At 37.6% G+C, this 13,286-nt stretch overlaps 2 long non-coding RNA genes across 4 annotated transcripts in view; both read right to left on the bottom strand.

Annotated features, from left to right (window-relative positions):
• LOC149916170 (uncharacterized) overlaps positions 1 to 13,286 on the bottom strand; it is a 201,436-nt gene that overhangs the window by 25,058 nt on the left and 163,092 nt on the right. The window lies entirely within an intron of this gene.
• LOC116243732 (uncharacterized) lies at positions 312 to 12,086 on the bottom strand. Its single transcript, XR_004170042.2, has 4 exons — positions 11,882 to 12,086; positions 10,965 to 11,070; positions 730 to 780; positions 312 to 649 (listed from the first exon to the last, which is right to left on the bottom strand). It is a non-coding gene; the product is annotated as an uncharacterized LOC116243732 (long non-coding RNA).

Below are 13,286 nucleotides of genomic sequence, written 5' to 3'. Positions count from 1 at the left end.
TCACATGGCTCAGCTCACTTCAAAATGCACAATCACACTGAGATCTCATGCTGTTGCCCGGGCCTCATTTCCTTTCCACACTGGTTTCTGCTTTTCTATCCCAATTTCCACTCCGTTCCTTAGAAATTTACTGTCATCCAGCCCTCAGAGCTCCAGTTCTAACACTACCATATGTGTAGGGCTGGTGTCATTTGATTTTTTTTTTTTTTTTTTTTTTTAAATGTCTCAAGAAGAGCTAGCCTGCACACATGGCATACTTCTCTGTAGAAGTTGCACAAAGGTTCCATACAAAATCTATGAAGGAGGAGAGATAATGTACACGTATTTATTTCAGGAAGACTTAATGATATAAGACTATTAGAGAGCATCCAAAGGAAGGTCACAAAGATGGCAAAGGGTCTAGAGGACAACACAAATGAAAAATGGCTGAGGTCCCTTGGTTTGAGGGGGTGACTTATGGTGGCCCTACATCTCGCTGACAGGTGGAGAGTCATGAAGCAGCATTAGGGTAGGGTCAGATGGGTGCTAGAGAAATATTCTTCGCCAGAGGATGGTGGGCATGGAACCAGCTCCCTGGGACAGCAAGCATAGCACCAAGTTGCTGCAGTTCAAGAAGCTCGCAGACGGGGGGTTTGAACGTTGAGTAGTCCTGTAGAGAGCAAGGAGTTGGACTCAATGACCCATGTGGGTCCCTTCCAATACAGGATATTCTATAATTCTGTGACTTACAGTCCCTTTGTCCTCCCACAGATGCAACCAGATCTGCCATCAGCCCAGCAACTGGAACATAAGTAGATGTTTACATATAACGCAGCTATTTCATCTGCTTCAGTACAATAGAATTATCATAGCTTACAAAGTCCTGTAGTTTATTCTTGTGTGATTTCCTTTCCTGATCTTAAGTATTTGTACACATAGGCAAGGAAATAGCTACCTACTACTGTTTTAAGGCAGCATTATACCAATGATTGTAGTTACAAAAGTACTTGAACCTTAACAATCACTATTAGCCCTGAAGCCATGATGGTACTGAGTTTTCTATTTACATAAATAACACATTCTTGCTTTCATGCAGCTCACCTGAAGTGTAAAATTTATCGCTATCAGACTACATAGCAGCTAATACTTCTTAACACTTGTAAAAGTGTAAAATATATTTCTTTTTTGTTACATCTGTAAAAGTTCTATGTTCTTCTTTTAGGTAATATTTGTATGGCACTTACTTCTACATTACGTAGTTAACATCTTTTCAGTGACAAACCCTAAAAGCAATCTTTCTGAATACTTGAATTTCCCTGAGCATTTTCTCTGTGCTCCCATCATGTTTAGAGATCACTTTTTGCAAGTATTTGACCTCTGCTCCTGCAAAGTGGATGAGCTCTGCATGTTTATAGATATCTGATACAGAGAACATCTCTCTTATGAACACTCATTCAGATGTTACTTTTTTTTTTTCCCCTCTGTGACCTTTTGTTCTGACATAATCTTGTGATTGGAATTACCCTCTGTGGCACTGACAATAGCCATAAGACATCACAGAATTTAAGCCTGTAGCAACAAAAATGTGAACAGCTTCTGAACCTATAAGACATAGCATAGCTTGAAATTCTGTTTCAGGACTTTCATTCATTCAACAGTCTGTTCACTGCTGTTGCTCTGCCACTTTATACAAGCAAAAACTTCCCACAGCTCATCCAGAACTTAAAAGGTGCCTACTCATACCGTTTGATGTCTTACACTGTCCTTGTGAGACAGTTCCTTCCACTGATCTCCCCTAGCGGTCTTAATTTTGGAACAGAAGTGCTGTGTCATAGAAGCAGACTGCATGGTGAGATGGTAGAATCAGTTGTTTAGAGAAACTCTTATGTCATGTGGGAAAAATTTTAAAAGCAAATTATAGGTGTTTAAATCATAATGAAACGATCAGCCCTTGCTATATATATTTCATGGATGTTATTAACAGAAATGCTAAAACAGTCATACCCAGCAGAGTGCAATTCTGCTACTCAGCATCAGCAAAACCTGAGCACTTTTCACCTTGTCCCTATATCTATATATCAAGAGATCTGTGGAACATAATTGCAGAGAGATTACCATTACAAGGCTCTGAAAACACGGGAAGAGTGAGCTCATGTCTGCCACTCACTGCTGTGTAAACATAAGTGGAAACGATCAAAAGTTGGTGCTAGATTGGCAACAGCACATCCTGGAGAATGAAGCAACAAGACAACTGCTCAAGTACACTTGATTAAAATCGCATGTCCAGGTTAAACCTAAACAGTTCAAAGTTTTAGTTACATTGCTATCTGCACAATGGAATGGTTGGCTAAGCTACAGTTACAGGATTGGAGAGGAGATGGCCTAGGTTTGTCCAAAAAGATCTGGTCAGCTTTTGCTTAAGGCCTACCACTGCCAAAGCACAGCCCAGAAGTAGTTTTGTCTGAATTCAAGTAGTGGTAAAACCATGTTTTTCTTACACAATGAATAGCACAATGCTTATTTAAGTGGAAAATCATGACTAGTAGCATTAATCCTGCCATTTCGTAGTAGCTCTTCTCCAGAGATCTGAAAGCAGGTGGCAAAATTGCTACAAGAAGCTGTACCTTTCCTTCCTTTTATGAGTACACAAATATATTTCAAAACTTTCCAGCAAGTGACAAAACTCAGTAAGGTACAGCTTCATTCTGCTCTTTCATACTATATCCACTTCTTTCTGAGCACCCTTAGCTGGGAGCATTCTATTCAAGTTGCTACAAATGGAAGCAAGTTTATTAAATGTTTCACCTGTTCTTCTGATATATACCTTCAAAAAAAAGTGTTTAAGGAGGAAGCCTTTCACAGCATGTCACCAAGCTCTCTACCCCCCCTTTGCAAGTCTACTTCATTGAAAGCACAAAATAGAATACTTAAGTGAGCAATTGCATTCATATTGTTTGCCTGATGGTTTTCCATGTATGTGGATCTGCTTGTATTGCTTTAAGAAACAAATAATCTTGCAAGTAAAAACAAGAACGTGTCCTTAAAATTGCCCTTCTGAAAATAGCTCAGCCTACTTGTAAGAATTCCTGCAACTTAGCACATGCTTCATCTTCAGCTGAGAGCGTTAGCCAAGTAATAATCAGCACTCAGCAAGAATTAGGAAGCCAGTTTGTCATAGTGAGGTCATGGGGAAGATTATTCCTGCTTTATGTCTCCATTTATAATAAATATTCCATAGCCTGTCATGGCAAGGATGTAGAACATACTTATATTTCCAACCTCCCTTTTCACATACAATTGATCAACTTATTCTGATAAATTCAATAGAAGCCTATTCCCTTTCATCATTTTTTACATGCCTCCTGCTCAGAATAACTAATAATCTACCTTAGAGTGCAATGGAGATACTGTATCTTTGAAAATTAATGTAGTACAGATCTACATTAGCAAAGCTATTTCCTTTTAAGGTAAAACCTGAATGTGTAAATCCTTTTCAGAGTCATGTAAAACATGCAATGCACTCAGTTCATGTTTAGGATTCTTATGACCATCTGTTGAAATATCATGATTCAATTTCACAGCTTCATCTCTCTCCTACTCATGTATTTATTGCCAAAATACTGTGGGGCTGGAAAGACAGCCTACATGACACTGTAACAGCTCTCTTCCTCTTTCATAAACACTTTAAGGAAAATCTAGTCTATTTGTCAGAGTAGAAATGTTGTTTTGTCTGAGAACAGCATCACAAAACGCAAGCAGTATTTCACTGGAATGAATTGTGATAGCCATTAAGGAATTAGCACTTCCCTTAGGGATCTCACAAGCATCTCCTAGATACTGCAGTTCTCTCTGCATCCACAAACAGGGGTGCCAAGGAAAATGATGATGGAGTTAGCTATTGCACAGCTTGATGGGAGTATAACATGAAAACATTTTCTGCAGATGGGACTGACAACACTGGTAAAATCAGTAACATCATTATGGCATCTAAATAGTCAGGGAATTCAGAGCAATTAGTATAATCTACAATGGGTGGCTTTCAGTATGACATCTCCCATAGGCAGATACTAAGGAAGGAATTCTGAGGACATTAAGCACAATTTTCCTATGTTCTCAGATTCTCTAAGGGAACACGGCAAAGGAGCTGGCTGTGGTATTTTTACAAAGATTGGAGACTCCTCAGACCAGGAATCTCCCATGAGAGCACACAAAGAACAGTTCACGTCATGGTGCTGCCAGGTTTGTAAAACAGACTGAACATTCCTCGCTTCTTTTTCATTCTGAACATCCTAGCAGCCTTGAGGTAACCGTGGACTTCAAAAATAAAACAACAAAATAAATCAGATTTAGAGAGGTATTAGAATTCAGGTCCCAAACCACTGAAGTGTCATAAGAAAGCAGGAAAGAAAACACGTCAGCTAAGATTTTAACAGAATTGTATCTCAAAAAGGCTTAAAACATGAAAATGGCCATCAAATGAAAGAAGTACTTATGTACAAGACATTAAGATATGTTGTATCTGTGTCCACTATAAATATATAAGAAATATTTTGAACGCATATTTTTCAAGCAAATTGAGTACAGACAGCTATTTTTCCTCTTTACAAAACATATGGGAATCATCATGATGGGATTATTCCTTTCAGAAATTCAGGCACAGATTGTTGGGGAACTTCCAGTTGCAGCGCAAGAAAATAACTGCTTACAGACAAAAAGACATTTTCTATGAAAAGAGATTCTAATCCTACATTTCTTAATTCTGTAATTTTTACCCAAATGATTATAATTGAAGTCTACTGCATTAAGTATTCTCAGTGAAAAATAATAATGAAAAAGAACAGTAATATATTTTAGCTGATAACAAAATAGGCATTTGACAAATTTGAGAAGTAACTTGCATATTTTTCTTTTCATAATAGCACAGCAGTTGCTGATAGAGTTGTGTGGTATTTCAAGGATGTGTTGATTCTACAGTGATGTTCAGTGTCCAGCAACATTTAAGTATTTCACAGCTAACACAGGAAATCAGGACACCTATGCATAAAAGGAGGAAGGACATGGATCCTGGAAACACAGTAAGGAGAAAGGATTTGTTCCCCTGCTATGGCTGAGAATTTAAGATCTTAAGCAACATTGTGGAGTTTTTCAGTCAACTCACACAATCATTATTTGAGGATAAGAAACCAGAAGAAGTTTGAATGCTCAGTTAGAAGAGAAGCGCAGTGAGAACAAAGCAGTAACCACACCTCTAGGTGTTCAAAGATGACAGAATTTGTATTTTTTAAGTCTTTAAAATTATCATCTTGCTTTGATAACCTGAAGTTAAATACCTTCACCCAGCCCCTGATCTTTTCTTCAATACATGCATTCCCTCTCAGTAGTAGATCTGACCCAGGACAGTTCCCATGGCCTTCCCCCAGCAAGTCCTGACATCAGTGCCTGGCCATTAACTCTGACTGTCTAACTTAAAATACTCATCTTATTTTCTACATCCTGGAATTGTTAACATCACATCATTCAGTTCACTGGATATCTCTATCATATTATTCTACATGTATTCTGTGACATTTTAGCAGTTTTATTTTAATCCTCTAAGTTGAAACTACTGGTAATCCACACAGCAGATTTTGCATTCTGACATACATGGATTTTCACGTGACATAAAAAATACTGCTGTAACTCCAGAAAAGAAATGTGAAAAGAATTTTGGTGTTTTTTTGATTCTTCTTATGAGACTGCAGCATTTTACAGCTTTCAACACTGTATACAAACAGTCAATATTTAGTATTGCTTAACGATCCTTTTCAATCAGCTATTTGCACCTGAGAGTAGCATTACCAACCCTGCACTCGAGCAGGGGAGACAAAGGCAAGTAATTTACATCCCCTCTAATGGAACAACTACCAGTAGGATCAGACCTGCTTAGAATTCAGGAAAGTCATCTTAAATGACGAACACAATCCCACCCACTTTACTGAAACCTATCCTTTTCCATGCTAATGAAACCTCACCGTTTGTAAGACTGACTTAGTGAAGTATTTTGCTGAATAAGTCTTACAGAAAATAATAATACAACGTGAGCAGTGAAGAAAACTCCTGAAGCACGTCCTGTGTTGCAGGTAGAATATCTCTAGTTAAGAAGGGCTACACAATAAACCTATAAAAGCCTTCTGCAGACACAAATACATTTTTAAAAAATCTGAACAGAAAATGATTTCAGTATAACCAAATACTATTTCTTGCTGAGGTAAGCTAATGTAACAGTCAAATCTCTGGCACTTAACAGCACTTAGAAAAATACACAATGCAATCTTGGAAGAGAGGCAAAGACAGATGGAAACGAACAATAAATGAACGGATGGCTAGACAGACAGAAAACTCACCCACTATTTTATCTGCCATCTGCTTCTCCTTGTAATTGTACCTTTATACGATTAATTCAAACCTCAAGTTTCTCTTCCTGACACTGGAAATTATACAAGGAGTGTTTATGACAGAGTGGAATGTGTTTAAACAAAAACAAACAACAAAATTAAAACCTCACAGTATTTGAGAGCAGAGGCTCTTGAGAAAGTCTTCTTTAAAAATAAACACTCTTGTTGTTTCCTTTATTTTCCTTTATTTTCCCATATTGTTCTTCAATCTTCCTCCAAGAGAGGGGCTAGAGATAAGCAGAGAAGAGATGAAAGAAGGAAAGATGCAGCTTTGAAAGACTCAAATTTGTTTCTTTTTGTCTAGCCAGACAGTGGTATCACTTGCAGCAATATGGGAAAGCAGTAGGAAATGTGCTGGGGTGGGAGACTTGCTCCAAGCTTGTCTTACAAACAGTGCCTTCCGTGCCACACAAAAATGCAGTCTTTTTCACCCTTCCCATCAAGTCTAATAACAGTATTTAACACTTAGAAGTCAACATGTACCAAATTATTTCAAAGCACAGTAAAGCTTCTTTCATTTAAATTTACATTTCTCCTAGGGGAAGAGGAAAGAACAACAAAAAATGTAGAGTTTAATAGTTACTAAATAAGTTTCTGGGGTTTATCTACAGAAGTCAGTGAAATTCTATGACAAGATTCATATAGGAGGATTGGCATCTTCCAGTCTTAAAATCTGCAATACTGTGTACCATGTAATCAAAAAGATCTCAAAGATGAATATGGTTAATATTTTCTCCTGTCATCTAGTGGACAGTGATAATATGAGACCAAAACTCCTCTAGGGAAGAAATGCTTTCCTAATAAATATAAAGTTCTTCAAGAAATAGTAAATTGCTCTGAAAATAATACAGTGAAAGTTTCGGTGAACGTCAATAGGAGCCATTTTTTTCCACAGGGAGGAATTCAGTTCCACACCTTTGATTCATACGCACTTCCACATCAGATGCCATTCTGTCAGACTGCTTCTCTGCTGCCATCTGTAGCACAGCAACAAAATGTAATGGAATATTGTTGGGAAGATTCAACCTCTACTGCCATATCACCAACATCTGCCTCAGACATCCTGGGCCACCAAAATGAAATAGGAGGCATTATTTTTGCAATCCCCCATGTAAGATAAGCAAAGCACACAGTATGGCTAAAGATACATTTATAATCCAGCCTTACAATACTTTTTAAAACAATACAACTCCCACATGATGGACTTTAGGAATTGACTCACCAGCTGCATTACACTGTATCTCCTGTAACTATCACTTTCTGTCCCCATTTACTAGACTCAGAGAAAGCACAATAAAACCATTTTCAACAAGATTAGCACATTTAGAATCAATCAATGTTATCGATGCAAAGGACAGAGTGTTTTCTGGTAGCAAAAGAAAATATACATTTCCATTTGAAGCTTCCACTAATTTAGATTTCTTACTTAAAAGGAGCAAAACACTTCAAGCTGTCTCTGGTGGCCAATTCCTGATGAGAATGGGATTGGGATGGAGCACTAAATCACTGCAATGAAGGACACCGTTCTTCGGCACTGATGTAGTGTGTTTTTATAGCAAAAACATCACACTGATTTCAAAACCATGCTGTACTCAAGCATTTCAGAGCGCTGTAAAGACTCTGCAAGAGTTGCGGCACCAAATTTTATCAGTTGTGTCAGTTTGATTGGATCGTATTGTAGCTTCAGAGATGCCGTCTATGTAGTAATATTTTATTGTTTGTATCCCTGACAGAGATTGTAACATCTCCCTCTAGAAATGTGCTTAGAAAGCCGTAAATAAAAAGTGAAAATTTGCAGGACTAGTATTCCAGGCTGTGAACAGCAAGAAAATATATTCACAATAGACCATTGTTAGCGTTTTGTGATCCCTACTTGAGTGTAAGTGCTATTTTAGCAATTGAATAATGATGGAGAAAGAGCTAAAGCCACTTTTCTTTAGGTCACAAGGCTGAAAAAACCTGCATTTCCATTTTAGTATTTTAGTTCCCTATCTTAAAGTTACTCAACAGAGAGCATTCTCTAAGATATAATCTTATGATTAACTACTAGACTAAAAGACTAATTTGACTGAGCAGAAACTTTGTGTAAGGAATATCACAGCACATACACAGTGCATAGAGTTGGTGCTTCTGAAGATACTAATAGGCATTTTGTGCCTATCTGGCATGCTACCTTCTATGTTTGCAGAATTGTTTATGTGTTCAGTATCTCAGATGACAATATGAACTCATCTAACAGTGAGTTTTCTTTTAGCTGACATAGCGGAGAGCTTTTCTCTGAGAGCAGAGAGCTGCAGAGTTTGCAACTCTTTTGTGTTGGACCTGATCCAAAATTCATTCCAGCTGATGAAAATACTCCCATTGGCTTCAACATATGCTATATTAGGCCTCTGGTGCAATTAATTGCAGTGACAGGATTTGAATGCTGAAGTTCTTGAACTCTCATGCTACCTAGATATATTAAAACTTACAGAACAAATGTAAGGCTGTGCTAGAGGAAGCTATTCTCCCCAGTGTCCATGTTACTGCCTACCACAAAAATACCACCATTTCTCCCAGCCACTGTGAAATGCACACAATTTTCTTCTTGAAGATCAGAAAAAAATATCAGCTGCACCATCCCAATATTAAACAGCTACTTCAGAGCAAGGAAACTTATTTTTAGCAGTATGTAACAGCTCAAAGGTGGACTGCCCTAGGAGTTGAGAAAAGTCAACCATTTCATTTAGTAAATTACAAATTCATAGTAAAAACCTTTATTCATCTCAGGCATGTACCTATATCACATTTGCCATGCACTGCTTGGGACGTTCTATGGATGGAAACATGCAGTTCTCAGGCAAGAAATCAAACCCAACTTTTCAAGTATCACCTTATGATATATGCTTTAAAACCAGTTTCAGCAGCCAAATTTTTTGTCCCTTCTGTTTGCTCAAAAAAAAAAAAAAACAAAAAACAAAAAACCACACAACCAAAAACTACTACTTCAGAATTTAGAATTTACATGACGTGTATGAATGATTCCTTCCCGTTGTAGTTACCTGGTATTTTTGTCACACTGCTGCTGTGATTGAATACGTGAGATTACACAAAGTCCTATTGATAAATCATCAAAAACTGGAAGTGCTTAAGAGAAAAGAGGTAGCGAGTGCAAACAGGAACAGAAAAAACATGGAACAGAGGGAAAATCCCAAGTGCCTCAGTGATGTGAGATGTCATAACTAGCATATGAAATTCAGGTAACTTGATGATTTTACCCTGTCCCCTTGTTACTTCTAGCAGACAAGCAACTCCCTCCGTTGTTTAGTAGAACAATGCTTAGACTCCGTGACAGCAGTGTGACCAAGATTTGCCAAGTTACAGGCCACTGAAATCTGAAACCAAAGTGAATTGTACTACTCCAAGAACTTATTTTTCTTAAAAATAATAGAAGATATCACCATCATGAGAATGAAATATCCTGGAAGACTGTTTCAAGTGAGCAAGCATTACAGGCTATCCTACAGGCTAACTACTTGAGGTATTTTCTGGAGATCCTATCACTGTCATAACAAAATTTTCATGTGCGAGGCAGATAAATATGGATAGCAACTGAGCTGCAAATTGACCTTGTAGGCTTGGGATAGATTTAGTCACTGCTGCCAAAAAAATTTTCAGGTACATCAGAGATTTGTGCCCAGGGGTCCTCTTCTTACCCAACTAACTTGTAATCACAACTGTCAGTTTCAGAACATTCATATGACCCTGTGGAGTGTAATGCGAGTCAACCATCTGAATGTGAAATTTGTTAGACAACTGCAGCGTGCTCAGTGGGAGCAGATTGTGAGACAACAGTGATGTATAAGAGAAGATGAAAGAGTAGGTTAAAGGGTTCCTGCAGTGGTTTTACAGGTTTGGGAATAGGTGTGCACATATTATGCCAGTGTGTCTCCTCACACACCTCAAATGAGATCGTTCAGATGCTGTGAAAACTTCAGCAGTAACAGAACTTGACACCTATCTCATCCAGTATCAGGGTATAACAATGATTGGACTGCACTTTAATAAGTCTTGCCATTTCTTGTTTATCAAGGACATTGGGCTCTGAAAGCACAATTTGCTAGATTGCAAGCTTGCTGTAAGAGGTACAAGCTGCCCCCCCCCCCACATCATTCTATCCATTACCCACGGTACCTCTCAGTCTACACCAGTCATTCATCTGTAAATCATTCCAATCATTTAAAGGGGTCTTGAACACTACTAACTTGTATCCAGTTCCAGTGGAGCTGATGTATTACCCCTACCTCAGTTACATTGCTTTAGCCTTCAAAATCTCAAAAATAATCTACTGATACAGTTAAAGGCTTTGCATAAGGCTGAATCTTCAGGCAAAAAGACTACTTGGCAGGCCCTCACTGAGCGATCTGTAATATTTTTTTTCCTCTTGTTTAATTTTAATTTTTACTTCTTACTTTTATTTTTCCCCATAATTTCTTATGCTGAAGTAGGCTCTTACGGAGACAAGCAGTACTGCTATTAGAAGAATCAATACTTGGATTTCACGATACTTACACTGCTTACTGCTTTATTCTGTTTGCTTCCTATGCCCTTCATCTGTGAAGAATAGCGATCAATTATGAAGATCTGTCAGGTTTGTTATTACATGAGATCATTTATTCTGTTAAGAGGGTAGAGCAAAGTCAGCAAGCCAAGAACATGCGAAGTCAACTGCAGTTTCAATGCCTACAATTAAAGCTTATAACAAAGACAAGCATATATTCAGTCAGAACGTAAAGGTTAAGAACAAAGGGGCAACTCTCTTCAATTCACAATATGCAGCTTCCAAATTTGTAAAAAAAATTTATCCAACAGTGTTTTTACTTAAATGTTTTCCATCATAAAAACAGTCAACCAGAGCAGCACTTAGCAGAACCTTTTGATACTGGACCAAGAGAAAGTTATCAAAAGATGGCACAGTTCAGGTTTTTGGGGAATTACAGCTAGGGCATACAGCTGTGGTCTTCTCTTCCATATCTAAATCAACTCAGATTTGCCAAAACTAACAGACGCCCAAAGTGCACTGTAGCAGGTAAAGAGAGAAGAATTAGCAGTGTTAGCAGACTACAGATTCAATATCTGTAAGAGCTTTTAGTTGGTATAATTAAGCTCTCCTATTCTAATAAAAAAGGTGGACACAATATCATTAAATTTGCAAACACATTCAGTTGCTAATTAACAAAAAACTCAGTTCTCAAACACATATGCATCAAGTTTAGGCATAGAAATAAAGTCAAAGACAGATTTCATTTCTTAAGGTTCTGTGGATTTGCTTTTCTTCTTGAGATAAAAGACAAAGAAGAGTGCAGAAATTCTTACAGTGATTTTCAACTGTTGCTTTGGTAAAGAATTTCTGAATATTTAAACTTTTTCTCATAGTGTGAATTCTGATACTTGCAGCCATTTCTAAGAAAGGACCTTTAACCACCTACCTTGTTGAAACTGAAAGCAAAGACACTGCAGAGTCCAGGAGCAATGCCAGAACTACAAGTTCTCTACTTAGTTACAGAGCAGGTAGAGTCAAAGTACAACATACTCAAGATGTCTTCTCTCCTCAGCAAACACCTCACCACAATTTAGAAATGACTACATTGAAGATAAACATTTGTTCATTTTGTATGCCCACCTGGCAGTGATTTAAAGAGCTAATTAGTGCCAAGCTTGTTTTGGAAGTAGAGTAAGGCCCTGATCCTAAATGAGCTTAAGCACTCATTACCACTCACGTGCCACCTGGAAGCAAATTACTTTGGAGCAGCTGAGCCCAGTCTCTACTGGAAGACACACAGACCTACATCTTGGCTCCTCTCTTGCTTTCCTGTTAGTAAAATCCAGACATGAAGAAACCATCCTGTGTGTGCTTTGACCTTACAGACATGAAGTATAGACATTCAAATTTAAACTCCACAGAATGCGGTGGAGATTCTCCAAATATAGCAGTAGGAAAGCATTTAAGATTGAAATTTTCTTGTTTCTTGTTATTCCCCTGTATTATCTCATGTACAGATTTCTTCTAAAATACAAATAATGTTAGCATATATATTTGTAAATACAAAATCAGAGCCTCCATACTACTGTGAATGTGACCTAATGGCATTTATGTTACTGTGTCTGTCCTGGGTCTGTTGATATGTTACACAAGTAATGACAAGGTGTGGAGAAACAATTCAGAAGAAAAGAAATGCAATTCTAAATGTGTTATGCCTATCTACATTAGTAATTCTGGTCATGGATCCTATCTGTTTGTTGTTTCAAAGCAAAATATCTCTGAACTTGCAAAGTCAGGACAGATATGCTCATCTTTTTCTTGCTACATAAAATTAGCATGTACCAGAAAACTGAACTGATTAGAAGAGTCTCTCCAGCAAAATATAAGATACCAGATCTTTTTATAAACTTTGCTGCTGACTCTTGACAGAGGTAAGAATTTAAGGTGCATTGAGATGCTTAAGAGATTCCTACTATTGTGAGAATGTTAAGAAGTGGTTATATGCTGAGAAGTGACTCTGAATAAATATCATTGTGAAGTTCCAAATTTATTTTCTCTCAAAGTCTTATGGAATAAATTTCCCCACTTTACAGGTAAAGATGTATTTTCTCTAGCTGACAGCCTTGCAAAATCTGAAAGTCACAGCTGTACATTTAGCCTATGCATTTCATTACTGCTCTTATGATGTGGCACCTTAGTTAAAACTATTGTTAATTTAAGACAAAAAGTCATCCAAACTCCTTCCCAATAGCTCTGATTGTACAGGATGAACAAGAATAGGACAACCTTGGAGATTTTTTTTCGTCCAAAAGAAAGAAGACATACAGGGAACAGATCTAATGAGTGTGAAG

Source organism: Phasianus colchicus, chromosome 13 (assembly GCF_987193195.1).
Source record: "Phasianus colchicus chromosome 13, bPhaCol1.hap1.1, whole genome shotgun sequence".
Taxonomy (NCBI): Eukaryota; Metazoa; Chordata; class Aves; order Galliformes; family Phasianidae; genus Phasianus; species Phasianus colchicus.
Note: the sequence above shows the minus strand (reverse complement) of the source record. Positions and strands in the feature narration are given on the sequence as shown.